General features: G+C 42.9%; 1 long non-coding RNA gene across 1 annotated transcript; it reads right to left on the bottom strand.

The window, feature by feature from the left end:
- Positions 1-10178: 10178 nt before the first annotated feature.
- On the bottom strand, positions 10179-10908 carry LOC113016699 (uncharacterized). Its single transcript, XR_003271288.1, has 3 exons — positions 10682-10908; positions 10502-10614; positions 10179-10392 (listed from the first exon to the last, which is right to left on the bottom strand). It is a non-coding gene; the product is annotated as an uncharacterized LOC113016699 (long non-coding RNA).
- Positions 10909-26428: the final 15520 nt, after the last annotated feature.

The raw sequence follows: 26428 nt of genomic DNA, 5'->3' as shown, positions 1-26428 counted from the left end.
GAGAGAGATAGGGATAAAGAGATACAGAGGTACAGTAACAGCGAGGGAGAGTGGAGTCAGAAGAGCAGTGAGGATTTCTTACAAAGCTCCCCTAACCATCTTTCAAAAAGAAAATCCTTTGTACCCCTCTTCCAAACCCAGCGCCCTCCCTTACCTCAGCCCCCTCTCCCCTTTTCTCTTCCTCACCACCGTATTTAAGTCCCCCTGTGGAATGAATGGGGAGCGAGTCCTGCAAAAGTTTGTCTCGGGGAAGGCCGGGTCGCTGTGCAGCTGATTATATCAGTTTCATTGGCGTACTGGTAATAGGCTCCTCTTCGAGCAGCCGCTAACCCTGGCTCTCCCCTGGCAGCCGCCGAGAGTGGAATTAATCAGGCCTACTGGGAGCCTCCTCCATCCCCTCTCCGCAGGCGAGCCACTCCGCAGTCATTTACCAGCCAATCCCACTGTCAACCCACTGTCATTTAGGCCGTTTTCATTATGCCTTCCCCCTCCACACCCTCCTCCCCTCCAATGCGCATCCTCACTCTCTCCATCTCATGCTGGATCTAAAAAAATGAGAAAAATGGAAATGGGTGACAGATTAGCCTAATGCTGGGTACTTTTTATAGACTGCCTATTATGATCACTATCCCTTTGTATCAAAAACACAGAGTAGGATGCTGTGACTCGGCCAGAAACATCAGAGAACTAATAAGAAATCAAAAATGGCTGCTCCCCCCTTCCTCCCTCAATACAGCTTCCATACAGGTGTCTTCTCACTCATTCAATCTGCAATTAGGAGCTTGTTAATGAGCCCACGCCATTGCCGGCGTGGAACTGCCGCTGTCCTAAATGTGACATTAGGGCCAACTTTGTTCATCGCCTATAAAAACCCCAGGCCATAACCACCAATTACCGTAGATAGGTGTCCCTGGGGTGCGGGGCCCTCGTATCAGGCTGGCCTCGCTGGCTAAGCCTGCTTAAGTGACCTATTTTGGGCTCTGAGGCAGTCTGTAAAACACCTCTAAGGTTAGATTATCCCGTGATGAAATACAAGGCTTCCCCGCCACAAATTACCCACGGATGAAGCGCCACCAGGCCATTCCTACGCCTTGCTGATGGCCTTTTTCTTTTTTCCCCTCCCTGTTGTTCTGCCCTACCTTGCCTCCCCCCACCACACAGATCCCCTCTCAACAAGGCAGAAAAATATTCATGAGTAAACAAAAGGAGTGATTTGAAAAATGGCTGGAGGAAAAAGAGATTAATAAAAAGCATGAATTGTGCATTATGGAAGAGCTGAGGAGCCCCGCCATCTCATTGGGGTTAGAGGGAGATTGCATTTGGGCTTTATTAAGAGCGCCGCTCTCGGTCGTAGTCGAGAACCCTAAAGAGAACACCGAGCGAGGTGGTGAGAATATATTTCTGTAAAAGATTCGACTCCCACCTCCCTGTTAGAAATTCTGCACGGATACCTCCTGATGTTTGTACGGCTGGCACTTTGGATGAAGTTAGACATCTCCAAAACATTTCAGAGTGGTTTCGTCGTCGAGCGGGCTGCGGTGACAGCAAAATGAGACCACGTTGGGTTGAGCCAGACGAGAAGCAGACTCTGTGACCATAGTCGCACTGAGAGCCGGACCCTCCTCTGAGACTAGACCAATTAAGATAAGAGGCAGTTAACAGGAAGTGCTTGTTTGACATCTTGTCACGTTAACGAGGACAAGCATAATTGGACTCGTGTATTTAACAGTCGGCGTAAAATGCTGTTAGTTGTCAGCACTTGCATTTTAGTGAGCCCTGGGAAGAAGGAATGTGCTTTCAATTTTGTAAACATGACGGATATTTTTGCTGTCTGTGGTTGCTGAGGATAAATGTCAAGACCTTTCAAGACCTATGAGCACTAAGAAGGTACTAAGGATTGTTCTTTCAAAGTCTCCCCCCATCCCTCTGCATAATACCAAATTAAAACATGAAAAATGTAGGATCCAGTATAAGAATTCAAATAACAATGTGCTTACATTACCTCACTGAAATCAAAAAACCTTCCAGGTTATTGGTGCGAAACCAAAGTCATCTAGCTCCAGTGCTGAACACCTACAGTAAAAGCAGATTACAGTACTGTGCAAAACTTTATATTTTGCTCCTAAGGAGCCAGACTTTCTTGTAAATTTTAAAGTGCTCTAGAGCAATAGTTCTCCAGACTTTCTAATGGTCTTTCTAAGTGTTTATGTGGACAATGGCTGCTTGTTTTACTGATTCTCAAATCGATATTAGCTAGTAGAGAAATAGGAAGAAAAGGCAGAGGTATGCAAAATTAAGGAAGAACTTGACTGAAAATCAATGATAACAGATCTGATGGAGCGATGAATTGAAATCACCGTTAGTCTGTACAGGTGATGTAATGAGTGAGGTACAAGAGTGAGTGTCTACAGCCATCTGTAAAAGATGATGGAGGCTCTGTCATGGTTTGGGATACATTTCAGCTGGTGGTGTTAGAGATCTTTGTCAAAACGGATGACTTATGAACACAGAGGACAGGGAAACCATATTGTTAGAAGCTTCATATACTCTTTCTTCCTGCTGAAGTAAGTAAACAGATAACAGCCACACTAACCAGTATGGGCCCAGAAACTAAACAGCTGGATGTGTAGTACTGTGCAAAAGGCAATTTAACACTGACCTATGAATCATTCAAATCAGAAAGATGATTCCCAAAGAGCTATTAGCAGAAAACTCAGCCTGGTTTGTCTGATCCACTATTTAATACCACCTGGAAATCATCTGTTTAACAAAAGTTTCATTTTTAATCATGACAATGATCCCAAACACACTGCCAATGCAGCAAAAAGTGGAGCACTATCAGTCATGGATCGGCCTCCCAGAGCCCGGACCTCAACATTATTGAAGCAGTGTGGGATCATGTTGACAGAGAACAGAACAAAATGCAGAAACATCCAAAGAAGAGCTTTGAATGTCCTTCAAGAAGCCTGGAGAACTATTCCTGAAGACGACTTAAAGACATGACAAGAAAGCTGCCTAAGAGAGTTCAGACTGTGCTGAAGAATAAAGGTGGTCCCACCAAATATTGACTTTCAAGTTCATTAGAAAACTCTGCTTTTGCCTTATTTACTGTATTTACATGTATGTTTGCACACTTCAGTAAATGACTGCACCTATTACCTGTTTCTTAAAGAAATGTGGGTGGCTCAGTAGTTTTGCCTAATGACCCTCATTAGAGCCACTAAAAGCCACTATGTTGAAATGTTTGACTGGGCTGGAGTAAATCAGTGAAACTGACTCCACAGTTTTGTCTAAGTGTTACATTTTTGCCTTTTTCTATTCTACATCGGGATTACCTCTGTGCTGATAGTCTATGAATCATCTTAGATGAAGCATTTTCTGGTTGCGCAACCTCTTCTGCATTTCCTGCAAATTTCGGCAGCACCATCCTCGCAGAGATAAACCCCGTCTGGCCGGCCCCGGAGCCGTTTAGGCCAGCATAACACTGTGCAGGTGCAGGAGCTGCAGCATACGCTGGAGTTCCTGTTTGTTTGGGCTTGGCCCCGCTTCCAAGCCCCAAGAGGAAGTGAGCTGGCCGGGGTTCTGCTCGGGATCAAACCTCGGCCTCGAGTTGGAAATGGGGGGGTGGTGTTTATTGTAGCTGTGGTTGCCTGGAAGTGACTGGCAGAAAACACGCATGGTTTGTCAAAATGAACAGAGGCCAGAGGCATGAAACAGACAACCTCTTCATACAAGGGAGATGACTGGGACCACACTTACTGTGCCGAGAGAATTACACAAACACGGTATCAGTGTCTGCGCTTTAGAGCCGGGTATGAATTCCTATACATATATCCAGAATCTATTAAAAAAAAATCCTATTCGGGTTGACTTGGAATTAATTGTCCCGTATAAACTCGTGTCAGTGTTTGAATGTGCATGAATGAGATAATAACGTGCAGCTTGTGTAAACACCCCGACGTTAAATATTTGAAAATGCAAGTCACTCATCAGTAGAATTATAGTGCTGAATTGTGCTTCTCTGCTGGCTTTGCGATAACCAGGACATTCTTTAACCTGAGCACCTCCAATTAGAGGACTGGAGAAAGAGGGGATGGAAGGGTGGAGGGAAGGAGGGGGGGTGGGGGTTGGAATCGAGGGGGGGACGCTATTGCTTTGACCCACCCGCCTTACTCGGAGGCGTACTCGAGAGGCAGAGATGTGGCGGCAGGATATCGCAGAGGAAAAACAGGCTCAGCCTCAGATGGCCAGGGGCTGCCTGTGCCTCTCTATCAATGCAAAACAGACTACTTCCTTGGGCAAAGAGGACATTTCACTTTTTATAAGCTTCCTTTCGCTCTCTCTCTCTCTTTTTCTGGGCTTACATTAATTTTGAAAGCAGAGGGGAGCGGCAGAGGGGGTGTAACACAGGACGAGAAAGACACAGGCAGGGGCAGAGAAAGGGAAAAAGAAAGGAAGAGAGGAGCAGATGAAAAGCATCTTCGAGATGCCGGAAACATCTGGTTTCATATTCGGGATAGACCTGAAAGGAAATTGCAAATAGACAAAACTCTTATGTTTTGATTTATTTTATTATTTGATGGCCGGGCAATGCCAGCCGTGCGGGGGGAGTCCCTGCTCGTAAAATACGGGAGCTTGGCTTCGAGATGGGGCATGAGGGATGTCTCCTCGCCATCCCCGGCCTGATTGATACCGCTTCTAATAACATCCACAACCGCTGTGTTCTGTTCTAAATTACACAAAACTGAAGGGCTATTGTTAATTGGATGAATGGATGCAGGAGGAGGAGGGATGGAGGGGAGGAGGAGACAGAGTGGAAATGCAGATGTGAGGGAGCCAGAGAATGAGAACAGTGAGAATGAATGGGGGGGGGGGGGGGGGGGGGGGAGGAGAGGAGATACAAGAGATAGAGGAGGAAAAGAGATGCAGATGCTTTGATGCTATCAGCTCATTAAATTTGGGGTTTCGTGTTTGCTGAACTTAGTTTTGCTTTTGCAAATAAACCGTTTTAATCGGGTTGTCACTGAGGAATTTTTCTTTCCAGTTCAAAGTCTAAACAGCTTGAGCACCGAGCTGATTTTACTCATCTTTTCAGGCTCCTCGGACAAGTATTTCAAGAGTACCTTATTTAAACCCTATGCTGGACTGAAATTTATACAAAAGCAAGCTGGTTTTCTTTAGGTAATTTTCATAAAAACTGCAAAAGGGACACTGGTAGATGGGAAAAGTTGTCTAATACCAATAAAAAAAGAAAAGAAAAGAAAAGGGGGGCCCTGGTATAGGATAACAACTGGGGAGTCTAACTGGGTGAATTAAAAGTCTGATTGGGTATAAAAATCTGGGAGAGGTTGAATCTTTCAGAGATAAATACGTTGGGTGTTGCGGACTGGCCTTTAAGGTGTCACGGGTAAATACAACAAAATAAAACTAGTACCGGTACTGAAAAAAAAGAAGATTTATTCATAACACACGTGAAAAGACCCAGGAAAACCAAGTTAACGATAAAAACGATAACAAAATAACGCTGAAAACCGATAAAAACCCTGAAAACCATACATTTCACACCTGAGCCTCAACTCTCGCGGCCCGGTACCAAACGACTCACGGCCCGGTACTGGTCCGAGGCCCGGGGGTTCGGGACCGCTGGTCTACAGCATGGTCCCATAGAGTCTGGGTGCTACACTGGCCTACCTTCAGTTCAGAACGAATGGTATATTATTAAAAGAAAACCATGACAACGAGGTGCCAAACTGGTCAGACTTGGAAAAGTTTTTGCTTCTAAAACGACAGCATTTTTTCTCCTTAGTTCCAAAATACTTGGGTGTTGTTGGAAGAAGAGGGGATACAACATCACATCAGATACAAAATAAACACATATTTTTCAAGCAAAAAAAAAAAAAATCCTCAGTTTAAACATCTGATATATTCTTATACTGTTGTTTAAACACAGGCTTAAATAATCTGCAAGTCATTGCCTTCTTTACATTTTACATGCCAACTGTTTTTTCCAAGTAACACAGTCGAAATATTAAGTTACAGCCAAATTTAAATTGTCAAAATGTTGCTCTGATGGCATTAAATGTGGCAAAGCGGGCACTGCCCAAACGATCCATTTGGAAAACCAGCCCCATCGGCATGGCTGCAACATGAGGTTTTTATTTTGACCCTCACAGCTGTGGAGGAGGTACAGTATGTTCAGGGCAATAATACTGCCAAAAATCTCCAAGTACAACTGCAAAGATACAACTTGTACTACTTTATAATGTAGAGGCGTGCAGTAACCTATGAACCGGCCTCCAACCAAGAACACAAGTAGGTGGACTTTTTTTTTTCCAAAGAAATTTAAGGTCAAAATCCAGACTTATCCATCCAACACATGAGATAGATGTTTCATCCTTTCTGTCTAAAAACCTGCATGTATCATTTATTACACTTATTTAAGCTGGTAATAATTAACCTCACGTTAAGTACAACAGAAAAACAGCCAAGGTAAACCCTGATTGGTGAATTCTCTTTAGACCGACTTATTTAAACATCAATTATTATTCAAGTTTAGGCACCAAAACCCACTGCGGATGAAGATTAAGAAAACATCTAATACAGAGATAAGTGTAAATTGAAAAAGTGTTAGCTCAGAAATCAGATGAATTAATGTTTCGCTGCTAAATATGCTGTAGATCTTTCTGAGGGAGCAGAGTGATTGCTGCGTCTCAAAGTGTTGACTTCCGTGTGTGAATTACTGCTGTACATGCATTCATACTGAAAAGTGCACTACAAGTATCCAGAAAGTTCACCTATAATGGTAAAAAATCCCATATGTTCAGCCTGTTGGACAAGGACACTCTGTCAGAGCTAGTCGCTAACTCACTAACAGCAGCAGATTCGATTTTTTTCTCCTAGAACGCTACAAATGTCGTTTGTGGCGTTTAAGTTTGAGAGTAATTTTTCACTGGTCCCTTATTCACGAGGTGACACCATATTGGTGACACCACCGCATTTTATCTTCAAGATCTCAAACTGTTTCCTTTCTTTAATGTTTTATTGTTTTATGAACAATGCTAATAGATAAATATCCACTTGCAGAAATTAGTAAATGATTAAAGACAACTGTTGATTGATCACAGTCCATGAAGGCCAAAGCAAAACAGTCGCCCGCATCAAGCGGGGTTTTTCCCCTCAAAGATGTTTGTTGGGCAAGGATTTGGGCAAAATGGTGCTAGGTTTATTTACAGGTTTATATACGTACACGTATGTAAACCTGTACATACACGTATGTACGTATGCACGCAAAACCACAACCTTCCGGGCGGCGCTAACTACAATAAATATCACAGACAGAATAAAAGACATGACATAAAACACAACCATTAGCAATTTTAGTTTGAATTTTTTTTTTTTTTGCATTGACGAAAAGTTGAGTTTTGCTAGTATATGCTGTCAACAACAGTTCGTAGAAAGAAAATCAGAATTGGCCAAAATTCCAGTCGGTGCTTCTTTAATATTTATTCACTGTGGACTTCAGCTACCACAGCTGAACAGTGGGAGATTTTGGAACGATGTGTTCTCTGTCACCGTCACTGAAAAACACTGCTCAGGGAATATTCTGGAAGAAAGGAGATTCAGCCCACCAGGAAAGTTCTAGACACACCAGGGAGGTCCAGAGTTGCTCTTGATGCTCTTTATTAAGAAACTTGATGTCTCTGTGCCAAAAACTGTGAAAACTTTTTTTGGGCAGATTTTGGCACTTTTGCAAAAAAATATTCAGTCCAGTTTGCATTATCATGCTCGTATGCAACAATAAATAACTCTTCTCTACAAATTTGACCCCTCTCCCCCAAATGGCATGTCATGTCAGTGCAGAGTAGCTTGTACATACAATGCATCCTCTGCATCACCCGAGCCTGTCTCCGTCTAACTGATGTGCTCCTCCTCAGTTGCACAAAGAACGAGCCTTCGTGCGAAAGCTGCATGAGCCAACAGATGGGAGGAGGTGAACTGCGGTCGCCCTCTAGGCCATTCTCTTTTCTTCCCACTCTAGAAAGCAAAGATTTACTGCAGCGGCGCTGGGGAAAGAAAAAAAAATAACAGCCTGAAACATCTGGAGAGCCTAAGCATGGTTGGCGGTGACAGTGGCTAATTTAAAGGTAGTAAAAGTGTTAGCAGGGATGAAGTGGAAGAGTGATGGACAGCTGTATTCCCGCGGCTGACCGGGGTGTGAAGACACTGTGGAGCAGAAATTAAGGCCCTGAACAGGCTGGAAGGAGGTGATGGCTGTTGTGGCTGTTGTGGCTGTTGTGGCTGTTGTGGCGGTGGTGGCGGGGTCTCATCGGACCAGACTATTCCCACCAGCTTTAGATTCATTAGCCTGGAGAACAAGCAGGGAGAAAAACTGAGGTAGAAGGAGAGAGTGAGAGCAGGTTGAGACAAAGGAAAAGATGAAACAAGACAGGCAGTGAAAGGGAGAGGAGAGTGATGAGTGAGAGAGGGAGAGGATCAATCAGGACTCACAACAATAATGGAGGGGGGTGACACCCCAATCACAGGCAAAATCTCACTGTAATTCTGTTTGCCTGCCTCAGAATATGAGCGTAATTGCCACGATCGTTTATGGGCGACGGCAAATCTAGCCCCGGATTATTGTTTTCCTCCGACTGATATGAACTATTCCATTTGTTCCTCTGTCTGCAGAATAGTGTGTACTTCCTGCAGTACACCACGTCTCGCTCTCTCGATGCCATCCCTCTAAAAAGAGTCAAAAGACAGGTTGTCGCAGAAGCTAGATTTCACCACAAAACTATGAATCTAGGATAAGAAGAAGAAGTAAAAGAAAAAAAATCATATTTTTTATTTCATTTATTTATTTATTTTGGCGTACCTGTCCAGAGAGCATGCATATGCATGAGCCCATATGGATAGTGGGAGGAGAGGTAGGCAACTCGATCCCTGCAGTTGAAAACTAAATAGCGAGGTTGACCCATTTTATCTTAAAAATCCATCCACGGTAAGCGAATACACCTAGAGCCTGGTTGTTTTTTTAGCCACAAGCATGCGCGTATGTGTGTGTGTGTGTGTGTCTTTTCCGACACTCCCAAAACACACACTCGTTTGTTTCAGCCAAGAAGGGTAATGAGACAGCCTGCTTCGGCAATAAGTTTAATGTCACAAAGAAAGGTCTTTTTTGTGGGTGTTTTTCATTGAGGGAGTTAATTGCTGAAGAGAATTAATTAAAAAATGTTGACTGGAGAATTGTACATTGATTACTGTAAATATTCTCCGGAGTTTTGCTCTACTAATTGAGGAGCATTCTGCCTGGTGCATCTTATTACGTGGGCTACAGTATTAGCTGCCGTGCATCCTTGCCAGTATTGATTTTTTTTTTTTTTTGGTTTGCTTTTGCTTTGATGAAGTGCATTGCACTCAGATCACTAAAATATCTGAGAAGCACAAACACAAGTTGAAATTATGATATAAGATATAAAAGTATTTTACATTTAGTGCTGTTTTCTCACGGTTTAGATAAGAATTCGTACACCCGATTTATACCGGTACTAGCCCAGAAAGGAAACGAATTGTTAAATGGTTGTGATGGGTTTGTTGGGTAGTAACAAACCATGCAATCACAATATAGCAATCCTATGTGGCAGGCTGTAAATTCATCTAGCTTGCTCATTATGTTGATGTAATAACGAGTACTGCATATCAGTATAAGTAACTGTTGCTCAGGATTTATTAGCTCCATTGATTAGCTCACTCATCATGGCTGATACATAAGTATAAATAGAAGCGGTGACACTGCCCACTATGGCGTAGTCTCTAGGGGCATTCGATGTGATACTGGGATGATAGAGTGAGGTATCTACCATCTGGAAGGCCGGTGGATCCATTCTACAGTTACTTAAGTCTGCATGTCAAAGTGTCCATTGGGCAAGACTCTGAACCCTGAGTTTTCCACAATGCATCCATCAGAGTGTGAGTGTGTGCACAAATGTTAGACAATGTGCTTAGGTATAGAGCTTGGATGTGTGTGTGATTGGGTAAGGTGTGTGTTGTAAGGTAAAGACCCTACAATAATACAGAAAAAAAACCCAACAATTACCACTTGGCGATAGTGGGAAGAAAAAACGTCCTTTAATAGGAAGCAACCTCTGGCAGAACCAGGCTCAGGGAGAGGCCCCAACCAGTGAAGGGTGTCGTCCTGCAGAAACTGCGTCGCTATTTGTGGATGCATTTTAGAATTTCTGGTTCCTGTCTGGCTGAGCTCTTAATGTGAATTTCAGTTTTATGTGTATTTCTGTGCATGTAGACACCAACAGATTTGACAGTTTTTGACTTTTACTCTCTGCTTAGGGCTAGCGGCACATCATTATCCTTCATCAGCGCTTTGCCATCACCCTGTGAATAACAAACGGCCAGGTAAAGACTCCTTGGAGTTCAAATATGAACAGAATTCACTGAGACAACATAAAGTACAAAAGCTAATGGTAGAAATTGAAATTCATACCATTTACAAGAGAGCAGAAGAGCCAGAGTGGTGCAGGGAAAGCATTCAGAGTGCATCATTATCACCAGTCCATTATGCCAGTGGGTTTCTGTGTCCAGATACTTGGTCATGTCCTATAAACAGAGACAAAGTGAGCTGCATCTGCATGTACTGGGTATACACATTAATCTTTCTTTGTACCTGGAAAAGCCACATTAACACCATTTGAACAAAGCGTCCGTCTGAACGAATCAGACTGACGCTCGCTTTAAACCTTGAGCTCCGCGCTACATCCGAGCACGCACGTCCACGTTAACCTTGTAGGACGTCCACGCTCAGGAAGACAGACAGGCCGACAGGTGGAGGACTGAGGCCTGGTAATGAAACATGACTGGTGACGGGTGAACAGGCAAGCAAAAGGTGGAACATCAAGCCCCACCACCCGGTACCCGACCCTGGAGACAGAGAGAGATGAAAGGGGAGGAGGGGGAAGAGAGAGAGAGACATGTCAAAGCTGCATACATTGATTCAATAAAAATTCAATACAGCAAAAGGAAAAAAAAACACGTAGAAGTCTATGAGCTGCACCTCCTACGGTGAAGACAGAGGAAAGATCAAGGATGCTTTAAAGTGAGAATTAGATGGGAGATAAGACACTGGAAGGAAGAACGAGAAAAAGAAGGAAGCAGGCTTAAATTAGATGGCAAAAGAGTCATAGGGTCAGATTACATGACAGTGGCCACAAGTGACCGCTTAATCATTTGGGTCTATGCCACTGAGATCACTGAGACTAACATCTAACACACCCAGTCATTTTGTTTCAGAAGCAGGCCTGAAATATGACAGAAACCACTGTTTCACAAAAGACAGACAAGGGTTACCTCTGGGGAAAGTGTTAAGAACTCGCCAACGTTAGGCCTGACAGAAACACATGATGGACTATGAACACAGCCAAGCAGACTAAGACCCGCTATAATGCAGCCAAAACCAGTACTGTACCTGGAAACACTTGCCAAGCACCAAATATCAACAGATCTTTAATTTCATGCAAGTCAGGTCTCTTGGTCTCTTGTTTTACAGCTGTATTCCTCAAAAGACCTGCCTCGACTCTGCCTCTGATTGACTCTGGCCCTGTCATATGTGCCTAACCAGTTATCTTAACATACCTCTATGAAGCAATGAATACTAGCCAATCAGAGCAGAGGCAGGACTTGGTACCGTAGATCATGGAGAGAAGCTCGTGGTTCCAGAGGAGTTTCAGTTGATTAAAAGAGTTAAATGATTTTTAATAATAATAATAATAATAATAATAATAATAATAATAATAATAATAATAATAATAATAATAATGGATTGGATTTATATAGCACTTTTCAAGGCACCCAAAGCGCTTTACAATACCACTATTCATTCACTCTCACATTCATACACTGGTGGAGGCAAGCTACAGTTGTAGCCACAGCTGCCCTGGGGCAGACTGACAGAAGCGAGGCTGCCATATCGCGCCATCGGCCCCTCTGGCCAACACCAAATTCTATTTTGATTCTAATACACATTTAATGGCACATAGGGTTGGTTAATTTCCGGCACTGATCACGGAAGCCCCTCCCACTTTCTGTTCAAACCATTTGTTTGTGAAAAGCAGCCAATCAAAAGAAAGCCTGCTGAGAGGGTGGAAGAAGGCAGGCGAAATTAACCAGCACCTTCATATTCTAATGGAAAGAACAGAAACCAATGTATGTGTCACAAAAAAGGCTGTTGACGATTTTTACCTGATGGACTCAAAAGATATTTTGAGGTTGTTATGTTATAAACTCCTAATAAAAGAGAGGGTTGAGAACCGATGGATGCAAAAAGATCTTTAGTCCTCCCAGATTCAAACAATTGATAATGTGAGTGCAACACTAATCCACATGTGCAAAAATAAAACAGAGTTTCTTGTCAACTAAATTCACTTTTCATTCTTTTTTTGTGTATATGAAACTTTTCAGGGGTTGCCTAACTCTAGCCATTTCCTCTAAGCTTTTTAGAATTTTTTCATTGCAATTTCACTCCTTTTTACTCTCTTCTTCCTTCCTCTACCTCTAACCCCAAACCTGCCCCTTGCCTTTTTTCCTTTTTTTCTTTTTTGATTTTTTTCCCCCACCTTTTCTCCCCCTCTCCATCTGACTGGGAGTGTATCTACCTATCCAGGCAGTAGTGCTGGAGGGGTCCCCTCGGGGCTCGAGTCCTTTGCTCCTGGCTGTTTGATGTTGAGCCGGCACGGATGAGCCTCAGCCCCCACCCAGAGTTGGCTCCCCCATCATCAAACACCCCGGCTGGGTGCCAGGCCAAGGCTGTGGCCCTAATCAAACACGGCGCCTCTGCGGACCCCCTCGTACACTCCAAATGGGAGAAAAAGTCTAATTATCGAGGCAACCTTCAGCATCGCTCAGAAATGTCTAACACTCATACAAACTCCTGCTTCTTAGCATTTAGGTTAGGTGTGTATTAGAGTTTATTTTGCAAGGTTATGTGCTGCTGGTAAAGGAGGCAAATATTACAGGCAGAGATAGGGATGGGTATTGATAAGATTTTCACGATTCCGATTCCATTTTTGATTCTGTTTAACGATTCGATTCTTTATCGATTCTCTTATCGATTCTTTTTTTTTTTTTAAAGGAGAACACTAAGGTCGATTAGCTTAGAACTTTGTTTTATATCTTCTCTTTGAACAAGATAGAAATTTAGGAGTAACATGGCCTTACAAACCCAACAGTGAGATCTTAAGAGATCCAGCCTACGGCTCTTCAATGGGGTGTCACAGGGTCCCCAGGAGAAAAAATTGTAAATGTAAAATAATAAAATAAATATTCTTCTGTAGCAATAACAAAGTATAACATAAATTATTCTGTAGCAATTACACAAGAATATCCAGTAATGTCCCTGCCTACAATTAAACACATTCACTTACCGAAAATCAGGGCATCTGCTGTGGTACATGGGTGCAAACCTTTTACCACAAACTTAGTCACTGCTCGGTGACATTCGTCTATCCTGGCCTGAAAGGAGACGCTACCAGTAGACTGCAGCGAGAGCTGCCAGCATCTGAGCCAGACTCTGTCTGTCTCTCTCATCATGGTCACCTAAATGCACAGTAATGGCAGGTTTTGTAATATGGCAGATCGCACTAACATAATATGCACTGTTAGTTTATTATTTACCTGCCGCATTAACGGGAGAGGACGTGCAAACGTTACCGCTGCTGCTGGGTTGAGATTCACTAGTCCGGAGCAGAATTAAAAACACGACATTCATTTAAGGTCATCGTGTGTTTTGTGAGCAAATGCTTTTGCATATTCGTAGTGTTTCCTCCCTTAAATGAAATATCTACTTTGCAAGTATTGCAAGTTGCCCTGTTGTCATCCGTTCTCGTAAAGTATAACCAAACTTTTGAGCGTTTAAGCCACTTAGGCGCCTTGTTTCCTGCCAGGTAAATGTCACTCCGCAACGTGGTGACGTCATTCGGAGCAACTGGAATCGATAAGGGAATCGTTTGCAAAAATGGCAAACAATTCCAAGGAATTGAAACAATGGGAACCGGTTCTCAAAAAGAACCAGGTTTCGATACCCATCCCTAGGCAGAGAGGACACTTGGGGAAAAAAAACCTGCACAAAAAAGTGTTAGCTTAGTAGCCTGCAATAGTGGTCAATCTAAACATTTTTTATCATGCTATAGGAAGTTTGATGTTGTTATAAGAAGTGCTTCAAAATCAGGAGAATCAAGGGAGGAAAACTGGCAGAGGAGGAGAAAGGCAGATGGAGAAGCTGAAGCTGTCCTTGGAGAAAAGGCGAGCGCTCGATTTTCTGTTTGCTGCCATTTGTCTTGAGCTGCTAAGAGAGATCAACAGTCCTCGGCACACAGATCAATATTCTCTTAACCCGCACCTAATCTGGTGAGAGTTTCCTCCAATTTCACCTTCCATACCTCCTCCTCCTTCTCACCCGCTTACCCTCCACTTTTATTTTCCCTCTCCTCTCGTTTTCAGCAATCATTTTTGGGTGTTGGCGTGACAACCATTTTTCATGCTCCTGGTCCGAGCAGGTGACACAGAAGGGAATGATGTTTCCTGATGCAAACAGAGAAAGTGTCTGTGTGTGTGTGTGCGTGTTGGTAAGGAGGGAGAGTGATGGATACGATGTATTGGTAGGACGCCGGTGCCGCCATCAGGGGCCCCCTGACGCTGGCGAGATAGACTAGCTGCCTAATCGGGCGCATGACATCGCAAATTCAGCCCCGCACACCTCCCTCCTCCTCGGCGAGCATTCCTCAAGGCCGTATCATGTCTTCTGTGTGTCACAGCAACTCCCAGCACGCTGTTCAGGCTGTTGTCAGAGCTGTCCTGTCTACTAAATGGAGCACTGTCAGTGTGTCCCTTCACTGTGACATTATTAGAAGGAAGGAAGATGAAAGTGTGGATAGGTTTTGGATGTGTGTTTGGTTTTGTTTGAGGTTTTGATGAGCGGATGTTTTAATAGGTTCTTTAAAGGTGGATTTCGGTGGATTGAAATTATGAGTGAAAGAGCGTTTCTCTCGCAGTCGCTAACAAAACTGGAATTGTAGTTATTTTTTCTTGTTTTATTGTATATATATTCATCTATATGATGCTACACCTTCTGTTGCTTCAGTCTGATCTCATTCAAATGGCAAATCTCAACTAGTGTGCACTATTTAAGGCCTAGAGACCAGTCAGCAACCCCTTGGCAACCTCCAATCACTAAGACTTATATCATGCATTTTTATGCTAAATGAGTACTCAGACTGCTTTCTTAATACAAGTTTCATTCACCTCATTCACTTAGTCATACAAGCACTTTTTTTCTGTGTCTAAGCGCTTTTAACCTAACATTCACACACTAAAACAGTCTGCATCCAGGGCAACACGAGATTCAGCTTGTTGCTCAAGGAGATAGAGGAGCCAGGCAAGTACTGATTGGTAGATGGCCCGCTCTACCTCGTGATCAACAGTATTGTATTTATACAGTGTGTGTGTTAGACATTATGTTTTTTTTCCCCATTTTTAGGGATACAGTTCATGAGTTTGCAGAGGTTATGGACATGTCAGTGATGCAAACCTTCAGAGGTCTAACCTTCTACTTGCTCTACCCCCTGACCACCGGATCCTGGATCTTTACTTTTTTTGCTTCGTCATCAAACCAGATAAGTTAATAAAGAAAACGCAGATATGCATTTTCTCCATGCTTGAAGAACTTTAAGTCCTGGACAGCCTCTCCTCCCCTTCAACAAGCCAGGGAGTGATTGGCAGGCCGCAAGAACAAAGCTGGTCTTTCACAGACATGGCCTGAAGTGTAGGCCTTCATCCATGGACGTACGTCAGCTGCCCCAACAGACAAAGCCAGCTAGTGTACGCCACATGTACTCAGGGGCAAGCGCCACACACAGACACAGTAACAGGAAGACAGCAGCTTCAGTTACCATGCAGCCGCGCGGATGATGCTCACGTATGCATTCAAACAAGAAAGCGTCCCACGCGCTCGCCCACACCACGATTGCATACGTGCACAAAACAAACACATACTGTACACTATGTGGAGGCATGCAAGCCGGTACCTACACACAAACACAAACATGCAAACACACACACAATAGCTGCTTTCTTTCACTTGCTGGCACAACAACAGAAGCCAGTCCTGATCCTGGTATACTTTGGCCCACATGCTCCAGACACACGCTGCTTACAGGATTATGTCACAGACGAGATGTTGTGTTAGGAAGTATTTACAGAATTATAGCAAGAAGCAGTCAGTATTTACCAAATTTCCACAAAAAATTGTTTATGATCAACTGAAAACTTTTGTTTTTACTCCAACTAGTCTTTAATTTAGTGTTGTTGTACTCACACCCCAAAAGAAAATAAGTTGGTATAAAAAAAAAGTAAGGAGAATGCACCAGAAATGTTGATCATAAGCTTTCAATACAACACTGAACTGTGTCTCATCATATTACATCCACTTATATACATCCAAGTCCAACCAACAAGTTGATCTGTAAAGAGGAAAAGTATCACACTGCCCCGATGAAGACCTTGTGAGAGCAAAACTTAATTTCAGACCATAACTATTCATAATGTTCATCCAACTTCACATCATAATAGGAACACCCACCTTTAGGGCAAAACAAATCTCTCTTCCACAGCCTGCCAGCTTTATTTTAGACAGTTGGTACAGTGGCGCTTAAAGCCAGCCAACTCAGTTTGTTAACAGCTGCTAGCAAAGCAAAGAATTCATACAAACACATTAGCTAAATCGCACCAATCTGTCCTTCTCCACACCAAATCAACAATGGTGGGTCAGCTGAATTGACTGAAAATATGTTTTTGACAGTTTAACTTTACAAAGCAGTAAAAGTTTGAAATGTCCTGCAACACTATCTGTATTGACCGATGGATTAGTGCTAGAAAGCTAGCAAACATTACCCAGTTAGCTTTACCATCTTGTCCTCCATCTCTTCCACACCTCATCTTCTCTTTAAAGAACGAAAGTGTGAGTGGTCGGCGGCCTTTGAAGCAGCAGTTTCGACAACATCGCAAGTTCATCTCACACAGCTGCAATAATTTGGGTCATGTCGCGGTCTCTAACCACCCGTGACTGTGTCATAACATGTTTTAATTTTCTTGCTTTGAGAGGTTATATTCATACTAATGTTTTTAAAACACATGGAAAGCTGACAGACAGGCATGTGCTGTTGACTTCTGGGGTTCTGGGACGATCAAATGACTGAAATCTACGAGATAGACAAGCAAAACATCCCCATGTCTGGAGTCTATAGTGTTCTTATTATGGATAAAATGGTGTCTAAAACTACAAAGTAAAAAATAAAGTTGAAATTTCTTTTTCTGAAAAAAAAAAAAAAAAAAGAAATTTCTTTCTAAAACAATACATCCTTAGTGTAATGCGTCCAGGCGAATATGAAGAAAACCATTCACGAGCGATGATGAAGTCCCGATGAGACAAAACAACGCAGGTGTACATCCAGCTACGCGAGCACAGATGGTATCTCTGCCATTCTGGCACACCATTCACCACAGTTTTTCAAAGCTGGTGCATGACAACATTGATTCAACATTTAAACATTCGCTAGCTTTAGCTGCTACATGTGAATAGATAGCTACTGTACTGTCGGGAAGTGGGCCTGCATCCCAGTTGGCAAAATGACTATTCCAGACTGAGGGGCCGACGGTAAGGAGCATACAAATGAAAATAGCAGCAGAGAAAGGCGCTTGTCTCTCTCAAGCCAAGCATCTGCTAAGCATTTTAATGGGGATCAATGGAAGGGCAGGGACAGGAGATCGAGGGGTTGATTGGCTGGCCGGCCCGGCGCTCACACAGCCGCCGCTCTCCATACTGCCTGCACTGCTGTTTACAGCCAACACAAGCTGCTGCGACCTGCCTGCGCGCTCTGCACCAGCTGATGTGTATATCTGTGTGTGTGTATGTGTGTGTATTATAGGGATCAGTGAGTGTGTGTGCACAGCAGACTAGGGTGACAGTTGATATTGTTTGTGTGTGGATGCCATTTTTAGCCTTAAAAATAGAATGCGTATGCATGCGTTAACTGCATTAGTCCATGCGTCGATAAATGCGGGTGTGCACTGTGCAGATACAGCGGGTATTGTGCGTATTTGTCTAAATGTAAATCATCAGAGGGCATGAGCGACAAATTGCTCAATGAGTGTATCGTCTCCTGTTTGTCTGCTTTCCATCTCAGTGTATAGTTTAATTGCACACGCGCCCTCTTTCCTGTCATCAGCGCACACGCCGGAGCAGCACGGAAACAGTTAAAGTGATGCTTCCTGGCGTACCAAATGAATCAGATTAATATTAGCCAAAGCGAATGTCATCACTTCTCCCCTCTTCCTCCACCTCTCTACATCATCCCCCCCACACACACACATACACTACCTTCCCTCCCTCTCCTCTACCTCCTCCTCTCCTTGCTGCTGCTGCGTTTGGGTTTCTGAGTCCAGGGCGGTAATGAGGGAACGTTATGCAGTGCCATAAACGGAGGGGCTCGCTGTCAGTGTGCATAAAGGATGAGACAGAGAAGATGGCGTTGGGGTCAGAGGGGGAGAGAGCGAGGGAGAGAGAGTCGAGGAGGACGGGATGGAGAATGTGTGTGAAGCCCGTTCCCTTGTCAACCATGCACACACACACACACACACACACACACATACAGAGTGAGTGAGCACTCAACAGCAAGGCAGAGAGACAGCCTGGTGACAAATAGGCTCCCCTCTGTGCCCGTCTCACAGGTGCAATGCAGCACATGCAGCGCCACCTATGCTCAGCCGGCAGGAAGTGATGAAAGAAGAGTGGAACACCTCCCCACCCCCAAGTGGATGTGCTTATGGTCAACCTATCAAGAGTTGAGCAGCAGAAGAGCAAATAATTCTTGAGAAATATTTTCTAGGTTAAATCCTGAACACTACAGTGGACCTAGGAGCGCAAACACAGTGCAACTTAAGAAAAACAAGTAAAAGCACACAAAACACACCAGAGGTGTTTTTGGGGAGACAATAACGTGACGGACCAGCTGCGGAAGTGACAAGCTAACAGTTAACGGCTAATAGCAGATATGTATCTAGGGGATTACATGAATAATGTGATTACAACACACATTACCTGACATCTTTTTCTCCCTCACAACGCCTCTGCTTCTTTTAAATGTGTCTCAGTCCTTCACGTTTTGGTTTCTGTCACTTCTGCAGCTGTTCTGTCACGTTACTGTGTCCCGAAAAAAACACTTCCGATGTGTTTTCTGAGGTTTATTTGGTGGGTTTTTTTTGTTTTTTTTTTGTATTTCCATGATGTTTCATTCAACTTTTGTTCTTGAATATCCATTATTTTAATTAGAATTAGCATTAGAGTTCATCTGGACATGCATATTGATTATTTAGGCAGTATTTAATCACATATTCTAACCATATTCAGTTGATATTGTATTTTAGATCTCTGATTATACTCATCAGCATTTATTTACATCTGGATTTCTTTTATCAGAGCAAACATTTTCTTTTAAAAGGCAATTCTATTTTAATCAGATTGCAAATACCAACTTTTTAGTTAAGCTAGTCTTTTCTGTGAACTCTGACTCTTACCACTCTTACCATACCTGTTTAAGTACATGCTGTAGTTTACTTCAACTTCAGCTTATCGTACTGGGTCCTTAATTTTGAAGAAAAACCTTCATTAGTCCTGTGACAGGCTGACGGCCCGTCCACAGTGTAACATGCATCTCACTCTATGACAGCTGGAATAAGATCCAGCCCACCTGCGGCACAAAAGCTGGATAAGCTGTTAGGAAACACATGGATGGAAAGTCTTCTTTCTCACCGACAGTGCTGTACCTTTCTCCTGCAGGTACTCGGATTTCCTCCCACGGTCCAACGGCATACATGTTAGGTTAAATAGTGATTCTAAATTGGCCTTGGAGAACAACATCCTGTGTAATGTAAAAAATGTGGTTTGTATTCTAAATGCATCCATCCAATTAATTCAGGGTCACGGGAGAAAAGTGCCATATAAATGAATATCAGCATTGGCCTCTGATATCAACCACCAGAGTGTTATTTGTTCATATGCTGCTATCATTCAGCAGTGTTTCAATGTACCAATGTCCAATCACTATATCAGTGCATCCCTACTTTCAGCATCTCCCTTATTCATAAAGGATTACCACAGCAGGAAGCTCTGCATCTTTGATTTGACTGTTTTTCACCAGATGTCCTTCCTGAGAGGAAACCCTCTTTTGCTTGTTAGGCAAATGTGTAAACTACTACACCATGAAGCCATTATATAACTGTGGGATACAACAAAGGTAGATTGGGTCATCTACTATTCAGAAGGTTGGTAGTTTGATCCCCAGCTCGTCTAGCATGCATGTTTAAGTATTCTTGGGTATTTACTGAAGGTGGTCACAACCATAAAGGAACCCGGAACAGTTTGTATGTGACAAAGTAGCATCTTTTCTTATAGAGCTCCAACCTGCATGTTGGTTTTGTGTCTTTGGTCATGATACTGAACACGGCTGTAAGTGTGTGAATGAAGCTTGTAGAAAGAAAGAAAGCCCGACTATGAGTCTATATACAGTGTATATTTCATGAGCTTGCTTCAGCTCTCTAACGGCTCTTCACAATCTTCAAAACTACATCAACATCTGGACAAATAGATGCTTATTTTTTCCTGGTTTAACTGTCAGCTTTTACTTTTGAGGTATTGTTTTTATTAGCACATGCTATTGTGCTAATAATATAATAATATAAATAAGCAGCTCTTTGATTCCTTTGTCATTATCAAATATGAATTCTAGGATTTAATGACTGTCCTGTGTATTAAAATGTTTAAATTGTTACATTATAGTATGAAGCAGGTTCTTGGTTTGTGAATAAAAGTCACTGAAATCAGAGTTACAGGCCGCATAAACATACTGTTTTAACCCGGATAGCTTTTCTGCAAATGACCAAATCCACACTCGCTGGGAGAAAAATGCAACCTGCAGTACATAAGCCCAAGAAATCGATCTGACAGATTAGCAAATATGAGCATTCATTGGCTTAATTTAGCTTGAAAAGTAACCTGATTTATAGGTAAAAAGGGTGTAAAATTAAATTAATTTCATACACGAAAGCATAGCTTTTGACTTTGTAGCTTTCACTTTGAGCCGGCACTCTTTCCCCGCTAATCGATGTCTGTCTGGAAGAAATCCAGCTCTCTCTCTCTCTCTCTCTCTCTCACACACACACACACACCTTTAGAAAGCTTTCGATATCATTAGCTGTCATGTTTCACGGTAGGTAACACAACAGTGCGTGGGGATACACAGCTCACCACCGAGTCTAGAGGGTATAGGCTGTGTATTTGTGTGAGCGTGCGCTCACAAACAAGGATGCATGGTGAGTGTGTGAGTGGATTACACCGGGTTCACAGTGTGTATGGGGAAAGCGTGGCAGCAACTTGGCTCCATAATGGGATTTCTCAGTACTTCTGCACACGTACACACAAGCAGCAACACACAAACACACTGAGCTCACCCCAAACAAGCAGGTTAGCAGTAACAAAGCAGAGCACATATCCTGTCTTAGCAGTAAGAGGTAAGCTGCAGCAGAGCTCCAGCTCAGTTAAAGACACATATCCCCTCACCTCTTCTTCTCACAAAAGCCAGAGAAGAAGGATAGAAGGAGAGAGAGAAGGAGAAGGGGGGAGGAATATGTGCAGGGATCAGCTACATTAGACAGGGATGAAGAACACTGTAGCAAAGCTGGATGAAGGCGAGAGGTGGATGTAAAGGAGAAGCTATAGCGTACAGTAGCTACTTATACAAAGCAGAGATTTGTGTGTGAATTCTGGTGAGAGGTTCTATCAAAAGATTTGACTTTTTCAAATGATTAACGGCAGGATTCCTGCACTGTGTGACATATATGGTGTCAGGTGCTCCCTGTCAGTCAAACAGCTTGAGCTGTACTGCGTGAAACTATAGTGGTATAACTTTTATCGTTGCTCATCTGTCCTGGAAAAAACAGAAACCTATTGAAGATGTCGCTGGCAACAATGCAAATGATTTAGTGAGCTACATGTTAGCCTCACTGACAGTTGGTTAGCAGTAAACTGCACAGGTACAATAGACACACATGTATCTGCTAATTAGTACCAGATAGAAGACAGGCTGTAGTTTAATAGGCTGTAAACGTGCTTTTTAATGCTGTTAACATGGGAGTGTAGAGGGCTTGACTCATTTTTGGAGTCAGCCTCAAATAGCCACTAGAGGAACTGCAGTTTTTTGGCACTAAATTAGTAAACTACCATTTTTTTTTGATTCAGACACTTCATAGAGAGATATGCAAACGCAGTGTTGCAGACATTAGTGCATACCAAACGTTTTACCAGTCCTGAAACAGTCTGAACTCTCTTAGGCAGCTTTCTTGTCATGTCTTTAAGTCGTCTTCAGGAATAGTTCTCCAGGTTTTTGAAGAACAGTCAAAGCTCTTCTTTGGATGTTTCTGTCTTTTGTTCTGTTCTCTGTCAACATGATCGCACACTGCTTCAATGATGTTGAGGTCCAGGCTCTGGGGAGGCCGATCCATGACTGATAGTGTTGCAGTGTGTGTTCAATGATTTTACTTCATCTACAGTGTTTTTTGGATCATTGTCATGCGGAAAACTTGAAGGTGTTGTCAATCAGATGATTTCCAGATAGTATTTCAGGGTGGATCACATTCTGACTATACTTTTCTGTGTTCATATTTTATCAATTTTGACAAGATCTTCAACACCACTGGTTAAAGTCCAGCTAAAACCATGACAGAGCCTCCACCATGTTTTACAGATGGTTGTTGTACCTCTCTACTGACGATGATTTGAACCTAAACAGTTAAAATGTGGATTCATCACTACACCAGACCTGTTTCCACTGGTTTTCAGTCCAGTTCTTGTGTAATTTTTATACCTCAGTTTTCTCTCCCAGTTTCCCAGCTTTAAGAACAGCTCCTTGACAGCCACCCTACCACTGAGACCATTTCTGATGAGGCTTCATTGAACAGTAGATGGATCAAGTGATAGTCAAGATGCGTCTTTCGGATCCTTTTAATTCTTTGCTGGATTTTTTTCTGTTTCTTAAGGACATAACTTTCAGATACCTGACACTTGACAACATTTTTTTAATTGTGTTTAGGTACAAGGATTGGACTGAAAATGAGTGAAAAAGCAGCCACTTGCCAAAGAAAATTTTTATAAGACCTCCTTTACGCCTGGAGAACTGGTTTGAGAAAAAAGTAAAAGCTGCTTGGAAGCATAAAGAAATGAGGGGTGCCATGTTGGACGTCGAGTTTTAGCTGGAGTGGCGATTGACGTCACAACATTTGGTATAGAACCCTAACTCTAGTTCACTGAGTTTGTTCCCAGCAGAGAGACATTTACTGCATATTCTCATTCTTATTAAGGGGATTTAATCCAAAAACATCCTCATTTAAATGCGTCTTCTGAGCTAAAATATTGATTCATCATTGTCAAATCACTCAGGCTAGAATTATAATAGTTTTAACACTTTCCTCTTTTTGAGTGTTTTTGGTCAAAACTCTGCCTTTAACACCCATGAAATGTGCAGACGTGTGCGATTACAACAGGACAGGTTAGGAGAGATTGACACCGGGGAACAGGGAGGAATGTGCACCTCTGTGGTGAGGACTAACCAACCACAGGCCGTCTAGGAACAGCGAGTGCCGCTAGCTCTATTTAGCAAGCTTTCAAACCACATCATTAGCCCTCACCATCCAGCTCTCCTCCCAGGTGTAGTGGAGAGCCAGGTGCACCTCTCCCTCTTTGTCTTTTTCCCCTTTCTGTTTGTCCCGCTTTGCCTCGCCGTCTCTCAATGTGTAACACGCACCTGGAGGGAACGCAGCCAAACTATCACTGTGAATGTCCTACAGGCTGTAGAGCACACAAATTACACACACTTTACTCTTCGAGGGCCAAAAGCAAACAAACACCTGAGCATAATGTGAAAATGTGTTTCGGGCGCGCCGTGTTTCTACCTTATAATTCCAGCTGAGAAAAAAAAAACATAGGGGCTCCAGCGTGGCCCCCCAAGATAGTTTTATCCTTCACTCTGCAATTTCCGTCAGTGTCTCTCCACATAAATTGTGGCACCATAGAAAGCATTGTGGGTAAATATTGCACATAGGAATCTGTTTAGATTGAGGCAGTTTAATCAAAGCCTCCTTTTAGGGGCAAAGAGCTGGTGTCAGCCAAATACAGCCTTTTTTTTTCTCCTCGACTCTGAGAAGCACAGAGAGGTGAGAACTCGATGTGCAGAACAGAAAGAAAGACCCAGCAACCGCCCCCCAACCCCAGCCCTCTCTTTCAATCTCTGCCCCTCTTTATCTTTTTCTGGTTCTGCGTTCATCCCTCTCTGGCTCCCGCTCTTAACTAATAACTCAAACACGGCCGACGTCCAGCTTTCTCTTTTAACTTTCTCCTCATACTCCCTCTTCTCCCGCAGAGCCGAGGAAAAGTAAGCAAGGAAATTCTCCACGCTCAGGAGCTGGGGAAGACAACTGTCCCCCTATGCTTGGGGCTAAAGCGGGCCAAATAAAATAGCAAGTGCAGCACCAGGAAATGGCTAGCCAAACACGCAGGGCCATGAATCTGGGCTTGGCAGAGTGTAAGGATTTCTCCATGCACTCCCCAGACATCCTACATGACTATAGAAGTCCTTTTGTATTAGAAGGACGTCTCCCATATGGGTTTTACAGCAATCACAGTCAGAGACCATCACTGCAGATTTATGCCATCATTCAATATATTTCAAGTGCTGCCGCAAAGAATGCCAATGCTAATATTGATTAATGTAATTTAAGAGGGCTGTCTTTTTCTTCTCCCCTCAAAGGGAGGGAGTATGTAATCTCTTCAGTTTGTTTGTCAGTTTGTTAGCGGTGTCGCAGTCACAGTTTTCAAGATATTATGTTGAATTTTGTTTGATGGTGGTTACCAATAACAGCTCGGGCTGGTTTAATTTTGGTGAAAACCCAGTAAAGGTCACATCAGATATGCAAAATCAGTAAAGACTTCATAATGTTTTATGGATCGTCTTCAAACTTCACAGCAGCATACTAGGCCTCGGGGGACAAGAGTGCCTCAGTTGGTTAAACATTTCACCTTGACCTTCATTGTTGGCGTCACAGTGACTCTTCACTGTCTCTAAGATACAGATGTAGGCGTTGTGACATCAGTCACTGATTTGTAGACTCACATTAAAGCTTCAGCTGCAGTTTTATCGTTGTTTGTGAAACTAAACGAGTATGATTTAACAAACACAGGTGGGCACAGTTAGAAAGTTTCATCCATTGACTGTCTGAGTGCTAATTTGTGCCACGTACCATGTCACATGTGGGAGAACTGTGGTTGGAGAGTGCAATGCTATTAAATTACTTTGACCATGGGCTGACAACTTCCAGTCTCATTAACTTTGAAATGGTTACTTGTGAGACAGGGACCAGGTCAGCAACAACTTGCAGCCAATTGTCGTCTTACTTTAGGCAGCAATAAAATGGCCACAAGACGGAGTCGGTCGACTACTAGTTTGCAATCAAATGGGGTCAAAATAGCAATTACATGTGATAATACAGATTAACTGTGTCAACAGCCAGAATTGCCAGATGTTTTGCCATCTGCATACACAGAAATTCACTTTAAGTGCTTATATTCAGAGTGTAGCCAGAAACTCATAGATTTGAAACAGAAATTCCTCCACAAATAGTGTCGTATTTGCTGCAGGATGGTGGTGTAACTATAAAATGACATAGGCATTCTGCTTGTTTTTATATAAGAATATAACCAGCTGAGTCCAGTCTTCTCTTGGTTAAAAGATTCAGTTAAGTCAATTGAATCAGGTGAAGCTGAGCAGAAAGCTAAAAAAAATCACTCCTGAAAAGTTGCCACGGAGGGAAAATGTATTTTTTCTTGCCATAAAGTTGGGCATTTTAACACGGAAGTCTATGAGGATTAACTCGATTTTCGAACCAGCATCTAGTGACCACAAAAAGAACTGCAGTTTGCCTATCATTTAATAACATTATTTATTTGCCAAATCTTAAGTTCTTCAATATTTGGCAGTTTTTAACCTGTAATTTGAGCTTTTATTTCAGTAAATTGTGCTTACCGTGCTTTTACGCCCCCCGTCTTTCGATGGGCACAAAAGAGACAGACCCGATCCACCACTGCAGGCATCTGAAGATCATCTGGAGCCTAGAGAAGCCATACACATGTGTGGATAAACCAGAGTGACTATGCTGTTGGTGATGGGTGAAAACGAACTGTTACTACCTTAAACCACCATTTCCATCTCAGCCCTCGTAACTTCTAAACCTTTTGTGTGGCAGAAATATGTTTTCCGAT

Source organism: Astatotilapia calliptera, chromosome 23 (genome assembly GCF_900246225.1).
Source record: "Astatotilapia calliptera chromosome 23, fAstCal1.2, whole genome shotgun sequence".
Classification (NCBI taxonomy): domain Eukaryota; kingdom Metazoa; phylum Chordata; class Actinopteri; order Cichliformes; family Cichlidae; genus Astatotilapia; species Astatotilapia calliptera.
Note: the sequence above shows the minus strand (reverse complement) of the source record. Positions and strands in the feature narration are given on the sequence as shown.